Source organism: Accipiter gentilis, chromosome 11 (assembly GCF_929443795.1).
Source record: "Accipiter gentilis chromosome 11, bAccGen1.1, whole genome shotgun sequence".
In the NCBI taxonomy this organism is placed as follows: domain Eukaryota; kingdom Metazoa; phylum Chordata; class Aves; order Accipitriformes; family Accipitridae; genus Astur; species Astur gentilis.
The window spans coordinates 379,733-397,712 of NC_064890.1; the positions used below are offsets into that span (position 1 = coordinate 379,733).

The 17,980-nt window shown below is 60.1% G+C and overlaps 1 protein-coding gene across 14 annotated transcripts in view; it reads left to right on the plus strand.

Moving 5' to 3' along the window:
* The first annotated feature begins 5,084 nt into the window (after positions 1–5,084).
* SHANK3 (SH3 and multiple ankyrin repeat domains 3) overlaps positions 5,085–17,980 on the plus strand; it is a 383,319-nt gene continuing 370,423 nt past the window's right edge. For 13 of the 14 annotated variants that reach the window (XM_049813564.1, XM_049813569.1, XM_049813570.1 and 10 more), the window contains exons 1-2: positions 5,085–5,180; positions 14,238–14,287. The gene's annotated coding sequence lies outside the window, so the exon portion shown is untranslated. Of the gene's footprint in view, positions 5,181–14,237; positions 14,288–17,295; positions 17,377–17,980 lie in introns of those variants that run through there. The other variant, XM_049813565.1, reaches the window with a different exon arrangement.

Sequence of the window (17,980 nt, forward strand, 5' to 3'; positions counted from 1 at the left end):
GAGAGCAGTGGTGAACCCACGGCTGGAGTGCTGTCCAGTGCACAGGCTTGTTGGCACACTCTGCCCAAGGCATTAGCCCTGTCCTCGCCTGTCCTCAGCTGGAGCCAGTTGCTCCTCTCCTTGGAGCCAGTCCCTAAGCACTGAGAGTGCCTTGGGAGAAGTGGTGTCACTATATAGTGAGAGGCGTTTTGCTGGCACAAAGAATCACAGAATGGTTTGGGTTGGAAGGGACCTTTAAAGATCATCCAGTCCAACCCCCCTGCCGTGGCCAGGGACATCTTTTACTAGGCCAGGTTGCTCAGAGCCCCATCCAACCTGACCTTGAACACTTCCAGGGATGGGGCATCCACAGCTGCGTTTTGACTCTAACCAATACCAGAGCAAAAGCCTCTTCCAGAGTTGCCCAAGAAGTTCCCTGCCCATGTCCTGGCCTTCCTGGAGACTGGACTTGGATGGAGGTTGGAGGAGCTGGCATGGCCAGGCATGATCCCCTCTGTGCCGCCAGGAGTGCTGGGCATGCTGCCAGCCCTGTGGCAACCGCCAGCCCAGCTCTGACCCCAGCTGGCTCCAGCTGGCCCCTCTGCTTTCGTGTGCAGATCTCCTTCACTGTGCAGCACACTGGAGCGTGGGAGCAGCCTCTGCTGCCACGTCCTTCTGTCCAAAGGGCAGCAACAGAGGGGGCTTCAGCCAGCCCCCACCTCCCTGCCATCCCATGTTGTGCCTTGGGCCAATTAGCGATGGGAAGAGCAAGTGTGAAGGAGGAAGGGGAGCTGAGCTGACCCTCTGATGCTGGGCCCTGCTGCCCCATTACTTGCCTGTCAGGGCCTGCAGGATCTCAGCAAAGTGCACTTACAGAAGTCTGAACGTGGGGAAGGTAGTTCCCTGCTCCAGCACAGCTTCCCTGCAGTGAGACCTGTACCTTGGCCATTGTGTAGCATCCCCACGTGGAGCCACAGCAGCCAAGTCCGCTCGATGGTGGGCAGGAAGCTGAGCCACCTGGATCCCCGCCACAGCCCCCGAGGTCTGCCTGGCTCTCTGGTCCTCTGGCCTTTCCATGGTCATCATCCAAGCTACTCCCTCGTGGGGTGTATGTCACCACCCAGAGGACAAGTCCCTGCGGAGTCTCCTTGGCTCCTTTGCTGGACTTGGTTTCTCAGCCCTGCACTGTGGGGGTGCCGTGGCATCCCTGGGAGCAAACTCTGCCAGAGCTGGGCAGCTCCATCTGTCCTCTGCGGCTGCCCCCTTCCTCTGCCTCCCCTGGGTCCCCTGCATGGTGTTTGCTATCCTCCCGGCTGCCAGACTGGAGGGACCAGATGGGCCCTGCCTCCGCCTGGCTCTGCACTCCTGTCGGGGAGACATGGCTTCCTGCTGCTTCCCACTCGCCAGCATTTGCATTGCACTTGTTCTCTGACCTTTGGAGAAAGCAACGCAGGCGGCGAGCTCTGTTTGGCATGCTGATGCCCCGTGCTCCAAGGCACAGCACCTGTCTGCACTCCCTGCCCTGTGCCGGTCCCAGATGGGCCCCCTCCCCAGCCCTGTTGAGCCCTCTGCTTGCTCCCTGGGGCTGATGTGCTTATATCCCCCAGGAGTGTGTGCACCGCCATTGACCTGCCCCATCGCAGAGTCCCCCATTTGGGACTCCCACTTCACCGAGCCAGAGCCTGTCTGTTTGCGTGCCAGTTCAGCCTCCTGGACTGCATGCCAACAGACTGACCTGCCTTATGTGCTGGCACATGTGGTATCATACCTATGTATCTCTTTGGAGGGTGAGGCTCAGCCAGGAGCGGCACGGCCCGTGGTCGTTCAGGGTTGTGTTCATAAGCTTCTCATCTCTGCATGGACACAAACATGGGTCCGCTACACAGGACTGCGTCGGGACTTCCCTAAGGGGCAGAAGGAGGGATGGCTTCTCACTCCTTGGGCTTGCCCTGGCTCAGAGGTGCTCACCTCCTTCGGCTGTGTGCATGTTGTGGGTCAGTTGCTCGTATAGATGTTGGCATGGCGTTCCTCATTGTCTGCACTACACGTGCTGACTGCTGCAGAGATTCCCTGAGCTGAGCATACCTTTGCCTGTCTTCCCTGAGTGATGTCTCTTCTCCCACCTCATACTGGCTCTATTTCACACTTGGTTGGTCTCAAGGGGAGCTGTCACATTCAATATCTCAGAGGCTGCTCGTATCGAGCTGCCCTGTGCCTGGGCTGTGATGCAAGGGAGCTCAGGAGTGGGCTGCCCCACCACAGCTCAAGGACACCTGGGAAAGGGTCTCCCACTCTGCCTTCCGTGGGGCTGCTGGCCAAAAGGAAGAGGTTCTGTCCCACACCAGCCCACTGAGACCTGTCCCTCACAGTTTAATTGCTCACTGTGCTGTGCAGCCAGGATCTGCTTGCTTGGCCTCCGCCAGGACCTGTTCATGTGTCATTTTGCCTAGGAGGGGTTCTTAGGTCTGTGAGTCCAGTACCCATCCCACTCCCCTGTGTCTCGGTTCTGGTCCCATTCCTATGACCCCGGGACCTGTTTCCCTCGGATGCAGCTGGGGCTTGTTCCTAACACCATGGGGCTGCAGACATTGTCACAGCACCAGCTCTGAACTGCTGGTGTGAGCACTGCAGTACTCGGAACCGCTCAGAGTCATGGGACTGGGGGAATGTGTCAACTTTATGGCAACAGCACGTTCTCGGCTCTCCAGGCTTGTAAAGGAAATCTGGGAAGTTTCCCTCCATGAGCTAAAAAATACCCAAAGAATCGCAATTAAACATCTCATGATCAAAACCAGGCCAAAGGCACCAACAGAGCCTGGACGCTATTGCCAAGCCTCTGAGGTGGCAACGCTGACCTGGAAAATAGTAGGAAGACATCTCTTGGTGGCTGCAGCTCGCCTCGGAGAGCAGAGGAGGGATGTGTAGGAGCTATGGCCAGCGCAGGTCCCAGGGGATGCTGGAAAGCTGTCGCATGGATGGGAAGAAGAGCCTCGCGAGGTCCGGCAGCCGGCTGGACAGGTTCATCCCTCCTGCGGCTCCCCCGCGCCAGGTGTGACTGCTGCAGGGTGACTGCCACTGCCCAAAGGTGGGATGATTGTCAGACAGGGACAGAGCTGCTGCCTGGGATGAGGCAGCAGCCTGTTCCTGGAGGGGGATGTGGCATTCAGGAGAGCTGGCACGTGGAGCCCTGCAGCTGCCAGGCATGAGTCCCTCTGCGGCTGTCAGGCCGCTGAAGGCATGCCTGACCTCCTTCCAGCCGAGCCCACTCAGACACGCGTCCCTGCTCTGCACCATGGATGCATGCTGCTGCCGCTGCACGCATGGAGACTGCGGAGCAGAGCAGAGTGGGGGCGAGGGCCACGCCAGGCTGGGTAGCCAGAGAGAGTATGGGGGCATGGCGGGGAGAGCAGTGAGGTGGGAGGGAGTGTCCCCACTGGGTGCGCAGACACAGCTGGGCAGGGCAGGGTCCCTCCTTTCTGCCACAGCCATGCCAAGGGTGCTGCCGTGGAGCAGTGCGCCACTGTGACCTGGGCCTGTGCTCACTGGCTCGGCCCTGCACCCTGCCTCAGCTGCTCTGGCCCTGCCTGAGCTCGTCCCACCCACGGCTGGCCAGGGCGGACTGTATGCCCCAGCCAGCGCCCCAGGCCAGGGCGCCGCCTGTCCATCCGTCCGTCTGTCCATCCGGCATTGCTGTGGCCAGTGCTGCTGCTGCTCTGCGCTCAGCCTCGCGGCGGGGTTTCCTCCCGGCCTCGCGGTGCTCCCACAGGAAGGGAGAATCTCTGCTCTGGCAAGGTGTTTCCTGGCTCCCCAGATAGGATGCGGAGGCACATCCTGACCCCCGCAGATGCGCGCGGACCCCAGGGCCGTGCATGCCGCAGACCCCCTGCGATGCACAGCACCCCGCAGCACCCCAAATACGTGCACACGCAGCCACGTGTGTGCATGCAGGACCCCGCGGCCAGGCCCTGACCCACGACATCCGCGTGTCCCGGGCCACTGCCTCGGCCGGGCTGCGGCAGGACGCAGGGCGCGGAGCTGGGCGGTAGCCTGGCGGGGGCCGGGGGTGTCCCCTTCCTGGCAGGAAAGGGGCTGAGCTGGCGGCCGCAGGTTTCCTGTAGGCTCCGGCTCCGCGGGCGCCAGGAGCCAGAGCGGCCTGGGCAGGAGCACGCCGGCCCGCGGCAGGTAACGGCACCCGGGCTGGGCTGCGGGAGCCCGGCCGCCCCCGAGCAGCGCGGGGCAGGGGCTCGTCTGCTCGCTGCCGGGGCCGTGCAGCCGGGACACCCCTGGGAAGGGCAGCCCGGTACCGCCGGCGGGGCCGGCAGGGCTGGGGCGGCTCGGGCAACCTTGGCCTGGGGTCAGCGGGGTGGGCTGGCGCCGGTGCTCGGCTGCGGGCTCGGTGGGGCTGGGCCGGGGGTCTTGGCTGAGGCTACGCCATGGGGGAGGTCTGTGGGCTGGGCCGGGGGTCTTGGCTGAGGCTACGCCATGGGGGAGGTCTGTGGGTGGTGGGGCTGGGCCGGCACCCCAGGGTGAGGAGCCCTGCTCTGCTCCGACGCGGCCCGGTCCTGGGAGCGCGGGGCCCGCCCGCGCGGCCGTGGGGTGCCCCACACGGGGGGGCCCGGCACTGTCCCCGGCCCCCGGCTCTTGCCCGCGGCTGCCGCCGGCGGCTGGGGAAAGCCGAGCCGGGGCCGAACGCGTCCCGGCGGGCCGGGGCGGGCGGAAGGTGCCGGAGGGCACCGGAGGGCACCGGGGAGCGCGGGGAGCCCGGGGGGCGGTGGGCCGGAGCGCCGGCTACTCGGGGAGCAGCGGGGGCGCTCCGGGGCGCCGGGCAGCGGGGGAGCGGAGAGCCCCGGGGTGCCGGTGGCGGCTGCGGGGCGGAGACCCCCGGGGCGGGGGGGGGCGGCGGCGGCCGGTGCGGGTGTCGGGGCCAGAGCCGGAGCAGCCGCCTCTGAAGTTTCCCTCCGCCCGCCCCTTCCCGCGCGCAGCGGCTCCGCGTTGCCATGACAACTCCTTAAACTAACACCCGCTGCTGGCGGCGGGGGCCGAGTTCGCGGAGGATCCGCCGCGCGCGCCGCTCCCCGCCCCGGCCCCGCCGCCCCCGTCCGCCGCGCCTCTCCGCTCCCCTCCCGCTGCCGGCGGCCGCCGCTGCCCCCGGCCGCGCCGCGGCTATGGTGGCTCGGGCCCCGCCGCCCGCCGCCCCGCAGGTAACGAGCGGCCCCCGGGGCAGGGCCGGCGGCGGGGGCGGCGGCGGGGCCGGGGCGGGGGAGCGCGGAGCGGAGCCGAGCCGGACGCCCGGGGCGGCGGGGTCAGCCCCGCGCGGGGGAGCGGGCGGCGGGCGCTGCCGCCGGGGCTCGCCCCCGGGCTCCCGCGGAGGGTCCGGGTCCGGGTCCGGGTCCGGCTGCGGGCCCGGCTCCGGCTGCGGGCGACGCAGGTGCGCCTTCGGGCGGAGGGACGGCGGCTCGCCGGGGCGCGGGCGGGAGGGCTCTGCCCGCCGGCGGGCTGGACCCGGGGCTGCCGGGGGCTGGTGCCACGGCCGGGGCGGGGGGGGAAGAGGCGGCTGCAGCAGCCCTGCGGGCGGGCGGAGCCGCGGCGGGCTGGCCGGCGGGGGCTGGGGGCTGCCGTGCGGGGGGCGCCCGGGTGGGCGGGGGCCGTGGGGTGCGGGGGGGGGGGGGGCGTAGCAGCGCTGGGCGGTGGGGGGCCGCGGGGCGTGCAAGGGAGCAGGGGCTGTGGTTCGTACTGGTGTGCCACGAGGCAGGGGCTGTGGTTTGCGGTGGGGCGTGTGCGCTGGGCATAGGGCCGTGGGGTGCAGGACGGCGGGTTTGTGCTGGGGAATTTGGGCCGTCGTTTGTGGTTGGGTGCCCATCCTGGGACTTGGGGGCCGTGGTGAGCGGCTGGATGTGTGTTTCGGGGAACGGGGCTGCCGCTTGCATTGGGACGTATGTGTGGGGTGGCCGTAGCTGTGGTTTGCAGTGGGATGTCTTGCGGGATAGGGGCTGTGGCTTGCAGTGGGATGTCAGCACTTCAGGACGGGAGCTCTGGTTGGGAATGGGGTGCCTGTGCTGCGGCCTCAGGGCTGTGATGTGCTTTGGGGCATGTAGACTGGAGAGTAGGGGCTTTGGCTGTAGTGGGAGTCTATTTTGGGGGATAAGGGCTGAGATATGCAGCGAGCTGAATGTGCCTGGGGATAGATGCTGTGGTTTGCAGCAACATGTACATGCTGGGAAGTAAGGGCCACGGTTTGTGGTTGGGGGTATGCGCTGGGGAACAGGAGCCCTGCTTTTTGGTAGCATGCATGCAGGGAGAGCGTGCATCAGAGGATGGGGAGCTTGACACCTGCATTATGGTCCAGAAGCATTTAGGCAGGCAGGGGGACTTCTGGTGAAGGCACGGCATTGCTTTTTGTGACTTACTGTTTGGTTGTGGTCCTTGTGTACCTGTGCATAATTGGGTATATCTACCATCAGGGCTTTGCACATACCTATGTATGATGCTCAGCACACCATTTTTCTGTGTGCTCTGTTGTCTGTGCGTAAGCACAACTTGTGTAGTAAGTCACCTCTGCCCCAGGCTGTCATGGATAATGAGCTGTTCTCTGGGCTCCGGGTGTGCTGGACAGTCCTGTGTATGGGATTTGTGTGGTTGTGTTCTTGTGTCAGGGCCTCAGCTTGCAATTTTGCCTGTCCCTGATGTCTTGCGGAACTCCTGGAAAAGTGCGTCTGCCACTCTCCTACTCTTCCAAAACTGGGTCAAGGAAGCGGGAAACTCCAGAGCTGGGTTTGACTGCACAGGTACTGGTCCCCATGAGTGCCTGTGGATGCTTGTGTAAATCAGGATGCTAGCATGAAGGGAGAAAAGGAGTTAAGCAAATAGGATTTAAACAGGAACCATACCCGCTGTTTCCTGCCTTGATGTCTATCAACAGGGATCCTCAAAGCCTTCAGTCATGTAAGGGTTACATCTGTCAGGCATCTCTGAGAAACATAATCAGACATGAGGCTAGCTTTGCGACTGTACCTATAGCAAGACATGGTAGGAAGACGTCTTGCCGTGTTAGCATACAAGGCGTTCTTTTAGCTGTGGTGTGTTTGTGCCAGAGTCTTGCATTGTAAGGAGAGGAGCCGAGGACTTGGGCACCAACCTCTGCAGGAGTCTGGTCTTCTCTTGGTCCAGGTCTCCCGGAGGGTGCCTTTGCCCAGGATGTGCAATTGCTCTTGGTCAGCATCTGCTGAGCTGGCCAAGTGACGCTTGCTGCAGCCTTTGCAGATGTGGACGTTGCACAAGACCCCATGCTCTGAGAGTGTGAGTGGGAGCTAGAGACCTTGGGTCTGTGGAACTGTGCCTGAGGCGCAGTGCATGGTGTGTCTGTTGCTTGTGTGCAGGCGAGGAGGCTTGGGGCGCGACTTGCCAGTGTGGGGGCAGGGATGGCTCCTGCCCGGGGCATGGTAGGGTCTTTCCACTGCCCGCCCCCCCCCCCCCCCCAACCTCGTGCCCCAGAACTTTAACTTCACTAAAAACTTTACTTGTCATTCTGTCTCAATAGTGACACATGGGTAATGGAGACAACACATAACAACTTTACATAATTTCTTTTTATACTGACACTTAAATGCATTACAAAGTTCTTTGTGCATTTTGCACCTGCACAGTAGCCCTCTATAGAGATTTTGCTCGCTATGCCAAACTTGCAAGGTATGTGGCAGAAGGAGCTGAGGGCAAAAAAGGGCACAAAGGAGTCTATTACAAAGTCCTTTTTTCAGGTAATAACCATTGGGGTTTTTTTGTTGTACAGCATGTAACACCTAAATATTAATCTAACACCTAAGCATTCTTAATATTGTTAGTATTAAGATATGAATAATGCATATCTGTACTGTTTGTGTTTTGTACTGCATTGTTCACTTAAACCACTGTTGTGTTCTGGAGGTGCGCACAGACACACAAGCAGCCCACTACAGAATATTCTGTTGAGATTTCCACCAGCTAAAAATTCTTCCTGCTGCCTCCGCACAGGAGTGCGTAAGTGCATATGCAAATGGTGAGGCATGTGCGTGCAAGCTGCGAGGAGCGGAGTATGGGTCTGCATGGTGGGGGAGTGGGGAGGGGTCCTGGGTGCCAGGCTGGGCTCCCCTTCCTGTCTTACAGAGCACGTTAAAGCATGTGCGAAGCTGGGGCATCCCGGTGGGGTGAGGCTCCCTGACGGAGGCACTGCAGGAGCCCAGGGGTGCTGGCATCGGGTCCTGCCCTGGAGCACAGCACAGGGCGTGTGGCTGCAGTGGGGCTTCGCAGAGCTGGGCCAGACACTGGCGATGGTGTCCGGGGTAGAGCTGAGAGCTTGCCTGTGAGAGCTGGGGAGGGGCATGTGTGCGGTGGGGATGTGGGAGCAGAGCTGCTCCTGGCAGCTGCCTTCGGGGCTGAGGGGCATTCCAGGGATGGGCCACAGCCAGGAGGTCGTGTTAGGAGGGACAGCCATCCGGCAGTGCTCCTGGCTCCTGTCCCGCTCTCCCTTTGTGCAGAAAACAAGGAGAGGCTGAGAGGGGAGCTGGACCAAGGTGAGGGAGCAGAGCCGTAGTGCAGGGATGGGGGTCCCTTTCCCAGGCAGCGAGGGGGACCAGCCGTGCCCTGCCCCGGTCCAGCCTCCTCTGCCTGCCTCCTTCCCCAGCCTGGCGCCAACCACTAGCCCAGGAGGTGAGATCTGGTGGTCTAGCTCTGCCCTCGGCACCAGGGACACAAGGAGCAGGAGCTGTGGGGTGCAGTGGGGGCTCGGCAGCCTTGTGGGACTGGCAGTGCTGTGGGGTGGGAATGCCCTCTGCCATGGCAGACCTGGAGCAGGGGGAGGCCGTGCAGCTAAAATGAGCACAAAGAGTAAATTGCCATCCCACTCCTAAATGCAGCTGAGCTGCTGTAACTGTGACAACAGGCAAAAGCTCTGGTTCATGAGTGTCTTGGCTCCTGTTGGCAGCGTGGGAAGGGGAGGCAGTGCTGGCTTTGTGGCAGTCTTTCAGGGATCAGCCCAAACTTTCAGGGGATGGGGTGTCTGTGCCACTGCCAGCAGTCAGGCTGTCCATCTCCATCATGGGGAGCGGAACAAATGGGGACTTTTGTAACCCGAGAAGCAGGTCGACCAGGAGACTCTTCTATCATTAAATATTGAAAGATCTTCTCTGGCAGCAACACGTTCTCCCCTCACTGACAGCAGCTCTGTGAGTTTGTGGTTCTGGATGTTGTATGGACTCAGCTGTGACTGCTCGGGTGACTTTGGGTGGAAGCAGGGCTGTGCAGAGCCTGCGACGGTGCAGGGGACCATTAGTGCCAGCTTCTCACCGCAGTGAGCCCCTCCCCAAGCGGAGCTGTGCCCCCAGGACGTATTCAGGATCTGCGCCCCACAAATGGCCTCCTGCAGTCTCGATTTGCCACGAGCCCTCTGTGGCAGGGCCAGGTGATTGTGCTCCTGCCCAGCCGCTGCTTTAAGCGGCTGCTCGTTTGGAAGGAGCTGGTTCTTTGGGTTGCTCTTTCATGCCAAGGTGGATGACTTTGCAAGCTCCAGAACAGCAGAGAGGCCTTGGTGGGCAGCGGTGGGTTTGGTGGTTGGCTTGGCCTTGTTTGCACTGAGAAACCTGAGGGTGCAATTTGGTTCAGGGCTGTGCTTCTCCCCAGGACAGAACCAATGGGTCCTGGGCTGTGTCCCACCACCCTACAGCGGTTCCCCCTCCTTGGGGACTGCGAGGCTCCCTCCCCTGGGAGATGCTGGCATTCCTGGCTTACTTAAGGAGTGGTTTAGACTTCCAGGTCTGGATTCTTCTGCTTTTTATAGACATCCTCAGGGGAGTGCAAAGAATGGCAGGAAACGCAGTGGCCTCGCAAGTGCTCAGCCCTGGATGCTATTGTTCAGCACTGACGGAAGCTGGCCACAGGCAGGGCTGCCTGGGGGACCTTCCCCTGCCTGGAGGAGGCTCAGCGGAGGCTCAGCCATGTCCTTACAGCATGATGTAATGTTTCCTGGCCTTGGTAGAAAAGGACTACAGCTCCCGGCATGCGTGGGGGATACAGGACATTACATGCTGGGGCTCAGGGGCTGCAGGCTGTACCCTTCCTTGATGTCTCCTACTCCTCTGCAGGGTTGCAGATCCCTGAAGCTGTGACAGGAGCCTGCTGGGACATGATGGCCATACTTGAGCTCACCCTGACTGTCTGCTAACCTTCAGCCTGAGTCCCACAGGCCCATGGGGGCCATGTGGAGCAGCTGTGCCTGACCAGGCTGTGTCAGACAGTGCTTTGCTACGGTGGCAATGCCGCTGCGGTGTGGCCAGACCAGTGGCTGAGCTTGGTCTGGCACAGAGGTGTGCAGTGGCGTCTGCCTGTGGCACCGCAGCCCTTGACCCGGGTTTGTGGCTGCCCTATTGCCAGGGAAGGCTCTGTCTGCATTTCTTGTCTGGAGCAGTTGGGATGGTTTCCTTGATGATGCTTGTGAGAAGGACCAAGTGGCATTGTCTGTCTGCAGGGTCAGAGCCCCAGGAGACCTCAGGAGGCAGAAATGGGCACGTCCCCTCTGTATGAACCCTGATCACAGCATCTGTGTGTGTCCCATCTGCCATATCGTAACCCCATGGATGTCTCTCTGTGCAGAGAGGCATTCCCACAACCCTCCTGAGACAGCAGTCTCCAGATGCTTCCCAGCTCCCAGTTCTGTCTTGGGGACAGTTTTACTTCCACTGACTTGTCATTTCTGATCATGTTGTGTTTGTTAGACTGCTGGGGACCAGCTGCTGTGGTTACTGCGAGTCTGCAGTCCTTGCCTCTTATCCCGGAAAGGGAAGAAGCTGAACGAAAAGCAGGGAATCTGGACATTTGTGATAAAGAGTCAGACTTAGACAAGCAAAAGGCAGAATTGCCATTCATGAGCAAGAGGAGTAACAGCCTCCCTGAAGCAATCCCTGCTAGTCTGAACAAGGCCCCTCTGGCTCCACAGACAGTAGGATCCTCAGAGACTGTGAGGGCTAGGATCCTGGCGGTGTGCAAGCTGCAGTCTAAATACATCGCAGATCATCTGCATAATTTATTCTTCTGTGAAGAGTTTAATTTATCAGGTCCAATAATAAACTCATAAATCTCCTTTGCCTGTTATCAGGGTTGGGAGAAGATGCTCATATTATAAGCATTTAATTTATCTCCTGAGCTGCTTCCCATGCAGATCGGTGCCTTTGACGTTACTGGATGTATATTTCCATGGTCAGCGTTCCACTGGGCCCTCGTCACCTGAGGATGGAAAAGATGGTGCTCAAGAGGCCCAGCTCAGGAGGAGCCCGGGAGGTTGTCGTGCTGGCCCAGGTCTGCTCTGGAGGTCAGGGTGGGATGGAGACAGCGCGGATGAGAGCCATGAGGAAGAGCTATCCTGCTAGAGATTAAGCAAGGCTGCTGTGGTGCTGGGAGCCACTCTGCAGTTCAGAGCCACCCTTTGGGACTGTCTCGCTGCCCTCGCCCACCTCTGGCACTGCCCCGGGGAGTTGGGGACCAGCTGCCTGTGCTGAGGGGTGATCCTGCTGTCAGCAGGCTGCAACCGAGCCTGCAGGAGGGAGCTGCACAGCCTCGTCAGATTGCTGCTGCTGGTAACTTTGGTTCTTATCCTCACCCACAGAAGCCTCTAGACCTGGCTGGGAACTTGCACTGTTCTGGGCCTCAAGGGCTTCCTGTGGCAGTGAGCTACACCATCTATTTACGGGCGATGTGGAGAAGCATTTCCTTTTCTTAGTGCTAGATCCCACGATGTTTTCCGATGCCCTCATGCTGTGAGATGAAAAGAGCAGAAATGTTGTCTCCTTTCTGCAGACTGTTCAGGATGTTACAGCCTTTTATCTGTGTCCCTTCTTATTTGCCTCCTTCTAAGGCAGCAATCTCCGCTCTTTCCTTTCTCTTCTTATGACAGTTTTTCTTGTCCTTTGGTCATTCTTGCCTCCTGTTTCTGAGTCCCCTTGGTTTTGCATTTTCCTGGGGAGCCCTGGTGCCCAGTTCTGCACCCATTAGACACGTGGGGCTCTGCCCAGGATGATGGCTGTGCAGGCACCTATTCCCATGTCCTCTGTTGCCCATTTTGCTCCTGGTGCTGCCTGTGCTGCCCCAGCTGTCCCATACCTGGGGGGATGGTGGTAAAGTGCAGCTGGTGTTTGGCTGGGTCAGGACAAGGTGCTGCCGGGAGCTCGCAGTTCGGCCTCCCAGGATTGTCCCACGGCTGTGCCAGCAGCTGTCACAACCTGGGGCCTTGCTGTGTATCGGGGGAAGGCTCCCACGTTCCCGATGACTGCTGCATGTGTGTGGTTTGGTTAGCTGTCCATCTGATGCCCATGCAGAGGCCCAGAGGGTGTGGAGTCAGGCCACCAGGCATGATGGGGTGTTTGGGTTATGCTGCCTTGGGTGCCATGTGGCTGTAGCCATGCTGCATAGCTCCAGTCCAAACCCACCATGTCCCTGGGCTGAGGCTGCCCGGAGGTGGTGGGGTGAGCTTGGAGCACAAGCTGCCGCAGACACCTTTGGTGGATGAGGAGTTCCTGCTCTGCGGCACGCCCCCCCGCCCGCCATCTGAGCCTCCTAATTGCAGCAAACAAGTCTCCTGGCACCGCCAACCATGATGGGGTGGGAGGGCTGGGGCTGGTCTATGCCCTTGGCTGGCTTTGGACCATATTCTGTGCTGCAGCAAGGGATTTTGGATGGTGCATGGATGGGAGAGAGGCTGTGTAGGTGTCCCAGCCTGTGTCCCAGCCAGGGGTGTTACCCCACAGCCCTAAGCCCTGCAAGGCTGTGCTCATTGAAATTTGATGTCCCTGCAGGCACAGCAATGTCCTGCCCCACCACCTGCCCTGTTTAGTCTTGGTATTCCTGGTGGTAAGGGACAGGAGAGAGACTCAGTTCACTATGGTCACTAAATGTCCAAGAAGGTCGCATGCATGCCCTGTGCTGTTTTGTTTAGGTCCTACATAAACAGCTGTAGTAGATTTCCTCTGTTTTCCTGGCACAGGTGTCCTGTGAGCTTTTCTCAAGAGAGGAGTCAATGGGGCAGTGGCAGCTGTGTCCGGAGCATCGTGCTACAGCCCCACTGGGACCTCAGCAGCATCATTTTACAGAGGCACACAATAGCCACTAAGTTTTCCAGGTGCATCGCAGTGCCTGTGATCCCTCTGCCAGCGGAGGCTGGAGTATATCTTATAAAATGTTTAAAGCCTGGTGGCACCCCAGCTGCCCACATGGCACACCACGAGCTCTTTGCAAAAATGGGATCCTTGCCGTTGCCCCTTCCCCCTGCAGCACCTTGCACTTGCTGACACCAGCTGCAGCACAACAGGCATGCTCCAAGAAATCCCAAGTCATACATTTTTAATTTTCTACAACAGAGCAGCCATTTCAGCCGCTCACCCAGAAACGATCTTTAATGAGAAGCGAGGAGAGAGAGCATGCATATTTCCAGCACATAAGAAAGCAAAGACATTATGGATACACTTTCTTCTTTTCCTGGCTGCCCATAGTTGTTCCTGAATTTAGCCTGGGGCACTTGCCATGTTGTCTTCTGGAGGTGGGCTCAGCTGGGCCCTGGTCCCCTGTCACTCATCCCAAACAAGAGAACAAGAGGGTTGACCCTGTGAAGGAACTGCCCCTTAGCATTGCTGGCTTTTCGGCTTGAGCCTGCCTCTGCTCTCAGCTCTGCCTGGGAGCAGAAGACCCAGGGTGGGAGAGGTGCTCAAGGACCCCCACCGACCCAGGGTGGGAGAGGTGCTCGAGGACCCCACTGACCCAGGGTGGCTGCGTCCACCTTCCCTGGTGCTTGAGCCCAGGCTGTTCCCTTGGGAAGCTGCGTTGCCCTTGCACGTGGTCTCACTGAGTTGTGCTGCGGGGCCAGCGGAGGCAGGAGGCTGCCAGTCCTCCAGCCTGCCTGGGCAAGGGTTGCAGCAGACGTGTCTGTCCACAGGGTGAGGCTGGGCTCATGTGGGCAGGAGGGCTTGGGCTGCAGCGCTTCTGCTTACGTGGGGAGGCTAGGGATGCTCTGCTGTGGCAGGGTGGCAGGTGTTGGCGCAAGCTGTAGGTGACCTTGCCTCTCTCCCTGGTGTCTTATAGGAGGTTTGCTCTGGGGATGTCCTTGTTCCCAGCCCTGGGGGTTCCACACCTCCCTGCTGTCCTGAGGCTGAACCTGCTGTCTGCATGGGTGCAGTGTGCCTGGGGGCCATGCGTGCGGTGCGGTGCGCTGCACTGATGCTGTCCTCGCTCTCTGTTGTCCACAGGTTGATGAAGGAGGAGTGCTGTGACCCTGTGCCTGTGACAGTCATTTCAGGTAAGCACTGTTCTGTCCTTCCCTTTCTGCCTTCAGAAACAACCTGGGCCTCCTGACAGGAGGTGATGGGGAGAGGGCTCAGGCTGGTGAGAGCCCTGCAGCCTTGTCCTGGGAGGGAATGGCCTGTCTGGGGCAGTGGGGACAGGGACCCGGCTGTGGTGCTCAGGGGCAGCCACGTGGAGAGCTGAGGGCAGAAATGGGGCTTGTGAGGGCTGGCAAAGGATGGCAGGGCTCAGGTTGGAGGGGACAGGATGCATTCAGGCAGACTGCAAGCGATGCAGAAGCAGATAGGAGTCAGGGGTAGGTCATTACTGTGTGACGTCCTTTGAGGAGGCATCAAGAGGAAAGGTCTGGGTGGATACTGTTAACCAGGTCTGCCTGGGCCCATCCAGCTGGGATCCAAGGTGCCCTCTCTGATGGGATCTCCCCAGGCCTATCCAGCTGGCATCAGTATCACTGTCTGTCTGGGACAAGTACCACCAGTCTCAGGACAGGAGGGTTCCTGGACATCACACTGGTGTGGGTGCTTCTTCCAGCCCTGGCTGCTCAGGTGCTGCCTCATGCAGTGCGGCTTCTTCCTGCCCTGCCCGAGGACACTGGACCCTTTGCAAGTGCTGCCCATCCACAGCACTGGTGTGTCTGGTGATCGTGTCACCCCACAGCTGTGCTCAAGGACTGGGTGCTGCATGCACGGTGCTCTACAGACCAGGGCAAGGTCTTGATGGGAGCTGGATGCGGTTGTGCAGCATGTTGTGGAAGGCATTTTCTTCACCCCCACTGAGTCATTTAGGCTTTTGGTGCTGCCTCTGTGGCTGCTATCAGGCTGGCACGAGGGGAGTTGCAGTGCCATGGTGTGAGGCCAGCCAGCTCTGTGTGTGCACAGTGAACCTGCAGCACTGTTGCTGGCAGGTGCCAGAGCTCATGTCCCACAAAGGGAAGCAAAGCATGGTGGGTGCCCCTACCCCAGGATGCCAGGCCAAGGGCAGGGGTGGTGCATGCTTCCTCCCAGGGCACCGAATGGATACGGGCAGCGAGGTATGCAGCAGCTGCTTGATGTGACTGTGGTAGGTCCAGAGCCTGGCACAGAGGGAGGGAAGGGCAGCCAGAGCTATACTGGGGACAGGGAAAGATGAGGGACAACATGGGAGAGGGGAGCGGGGAAGCTGCTGCCTACAGGTGGTGGAGAAGCAGCTTGAGCTGCAAGACACAGCTGGGGCAAGGTCGGGGAGAGATTTCCCACGGGAGTGGGAGACGGAGAAATAACAAACATCTGCCCATGATCTGGGGCTGGTCTGTCCCCTACCTGCTTTACTTTCTTTGCTTGGTGGTAGGCCCAGTCTCCTGCTCTGAATCATGCACTGCCCTGGCCTCTGCACAGCCTTCTCTCTTCCCTCTCCACAGGGGTTTCCTGGTGCCCTGCAAGGACCCCAGCCCCTACCCAGCACAGTACTGGCTGGTTCCTGGCAATGGAGGGTCTGGCAGATGCTATTCCCACTCCAGATGTATACACCTGGAGTGTGTCCCCAAGGGTGTGTTCCCACCTACTGCTCACTGTGCACCAGTGCAACCAATGCTGGGGCTTGCAGGGGAGCAGGACTCCAGCTTCTGCCCCCATCCCCAGGCTGTGACCTGCCAACCTCCTTCACTGCAGTTGTTTGCCATGTCCCATGCCAGGGCAGGGACAAGCTGAGAAGTGAGGGACCCCCATGCACGTGCACACGATATGGATACCTCTGTAGGGCTGGGACTCATAAAGTCCCAGCCTCACCCAGCCCCTTCTCCCTGTGCACTAAGCAGGCTGAGCTGTGGTGTGCAGCAAGCTGTGTATGTCAAGCTTCAGGGTGCAGGCTTGGAAACCGGAGGATGACACAAAGGAAACATAAAATGCTAATGCACAAGAATGGTGGGTGCTTTTTCTGGCTTCAGCAGGCTCTTTTGTGAGCCTGCAGCTTCATTCCAGGACCCCTGAAATGTGTTGCCACTTCACCTTGTGAATCGTCCAGATAATTCAGGCTGCCCGTGCAGGGCTGGCTGTGCTGCGTGGGCCGAGCCGTGCAAGCTGTGCTGCGTGTTTCCGTGCAGGGGCTGGCTGCGCTGTGTGGGCTGCACTGCGTGGGCTATGCTGCGTGTTTCCATACAGGGGAGTCGCTGTGCCGTGCTGTGCCGTGCCAGGTAGTTCAGGGATGGGGAGCTGCTGTGCTGTGAGGGGTGCTTCCCCGCAGGGCTGTGCCAGTTGTCTAGGCATGGCTGCCAATGCAGGGCAGGTGCAGTCTTGGAATATGTGCGGTGGGGATGAATTGTATTTGTATGGAGACGTGGGCATTTATCCAAGCTATTCTTCTACTGGCTTGTGTGTTCCTCAATGAAGTCAGTCCTGCCTGGTCCCCAAGCACATCTGTGACTTGTGGGGCCCAAATCTGATTGCTGTGGCAGCATAATTTCTGAACACTTGCAGCAGATCAGTCCACAGAAGACAGTGCTCTGATCTGGTCCTCCTCGTTCTGCAGCAGAACAGCAGACCCCAGTGGGAGCGGGGCCCATGGAGCTGGGCTTGGCAAAGGCGATCCCTGTTGCAGGGCTTTGTTCCTAGCCCTGAAGGGGAAGGACCATCCTTCCCTGCTACAGCAGGACCCCAAGTCTGTGGGATACAGAGAGGCTTCTCAGCATCTGCGGGAGGCTGTGGCTGAGTCAGGAGCCTGGCTCAGTCCTGCCCCGCTCTGTCCCCGCTGTGGCTGCCTGGCCGGCTGCTGCCTGGAACCTCTTCTTCGACTCCTGCCAGTGCAGCAGCTCTGCCTTGTGCTGCCTCTGCAAGGTGGGATGGGGCTGGTGGCAGGGCTGGGCAGGGGTGCAGAGAGGGGAGGGATGACAGAGAGGCGATTAGCATCTCAGTCCCAGACAAACAGATGGAGGTGGCCTTATCCTATTACCTAAGGGCTAAGCGGGAGAAGCTGGGCGGTGTGTTCAGGCTGGCTGATCAGTGGGTGCTCTGGGCTCCTGCAGCAGCAGGATGTTTTTCTGGGGTGTCAGCCATCCCAGCACCAGCTCTGGATAGTGTCTGCACCTGGGCAGCACCGAGTCCCTGGGAACAGGTCAGATATACACTCCTAGACAAGGGGTCATCACTGGCAGCCCTGGACCCTGCGCTCTGCTGCTGGGGCCTGGGGCTTTGGCAGGGAGGCCACGGCGTCTGCAAGGTTGGGGTGCTGGGATGGTGCAGGGGCTGTGCAGGGGCAGTGCCAAGGCCATCGCAGGTGAGGCTGAGCGAGGGGATGGTGATGGGACCTCGCTGGTGGTGATGAGGGGGCAGTAGGTCCTGGCAGCAGCAGGGCTGTCCAGGTCGCCTCACGGATTGTGTAATTCCTAGAGGTCCTCGAGTTTCTTGCTTCTTGCTGCGTTGTGCTCCTCTGAAGCTGGAGCCGGGAGGGTGGAGGAATGGTGCGGGATTGCAACAGGTACAAGGCAGTCCTGAAGTCTGTGCAGCCCTACAGCTGTGCAGGATGGCAAGCTGGGTCAGCCTGGGCCATGGCATCGCCCACACATCAAGGGGCTGGGTGTTCACCTGGCTGTGCTGCCGTGGGTCTGTGTCGGCTGCCCACTGTGCAGGGACACAGAGGCGCTTGCTGAGATGAGGGTGGGAGGTGTGGGAACCTAATGCTTGGATTTACTTGTCCTTGGGCTGTACCACCTTCCTGG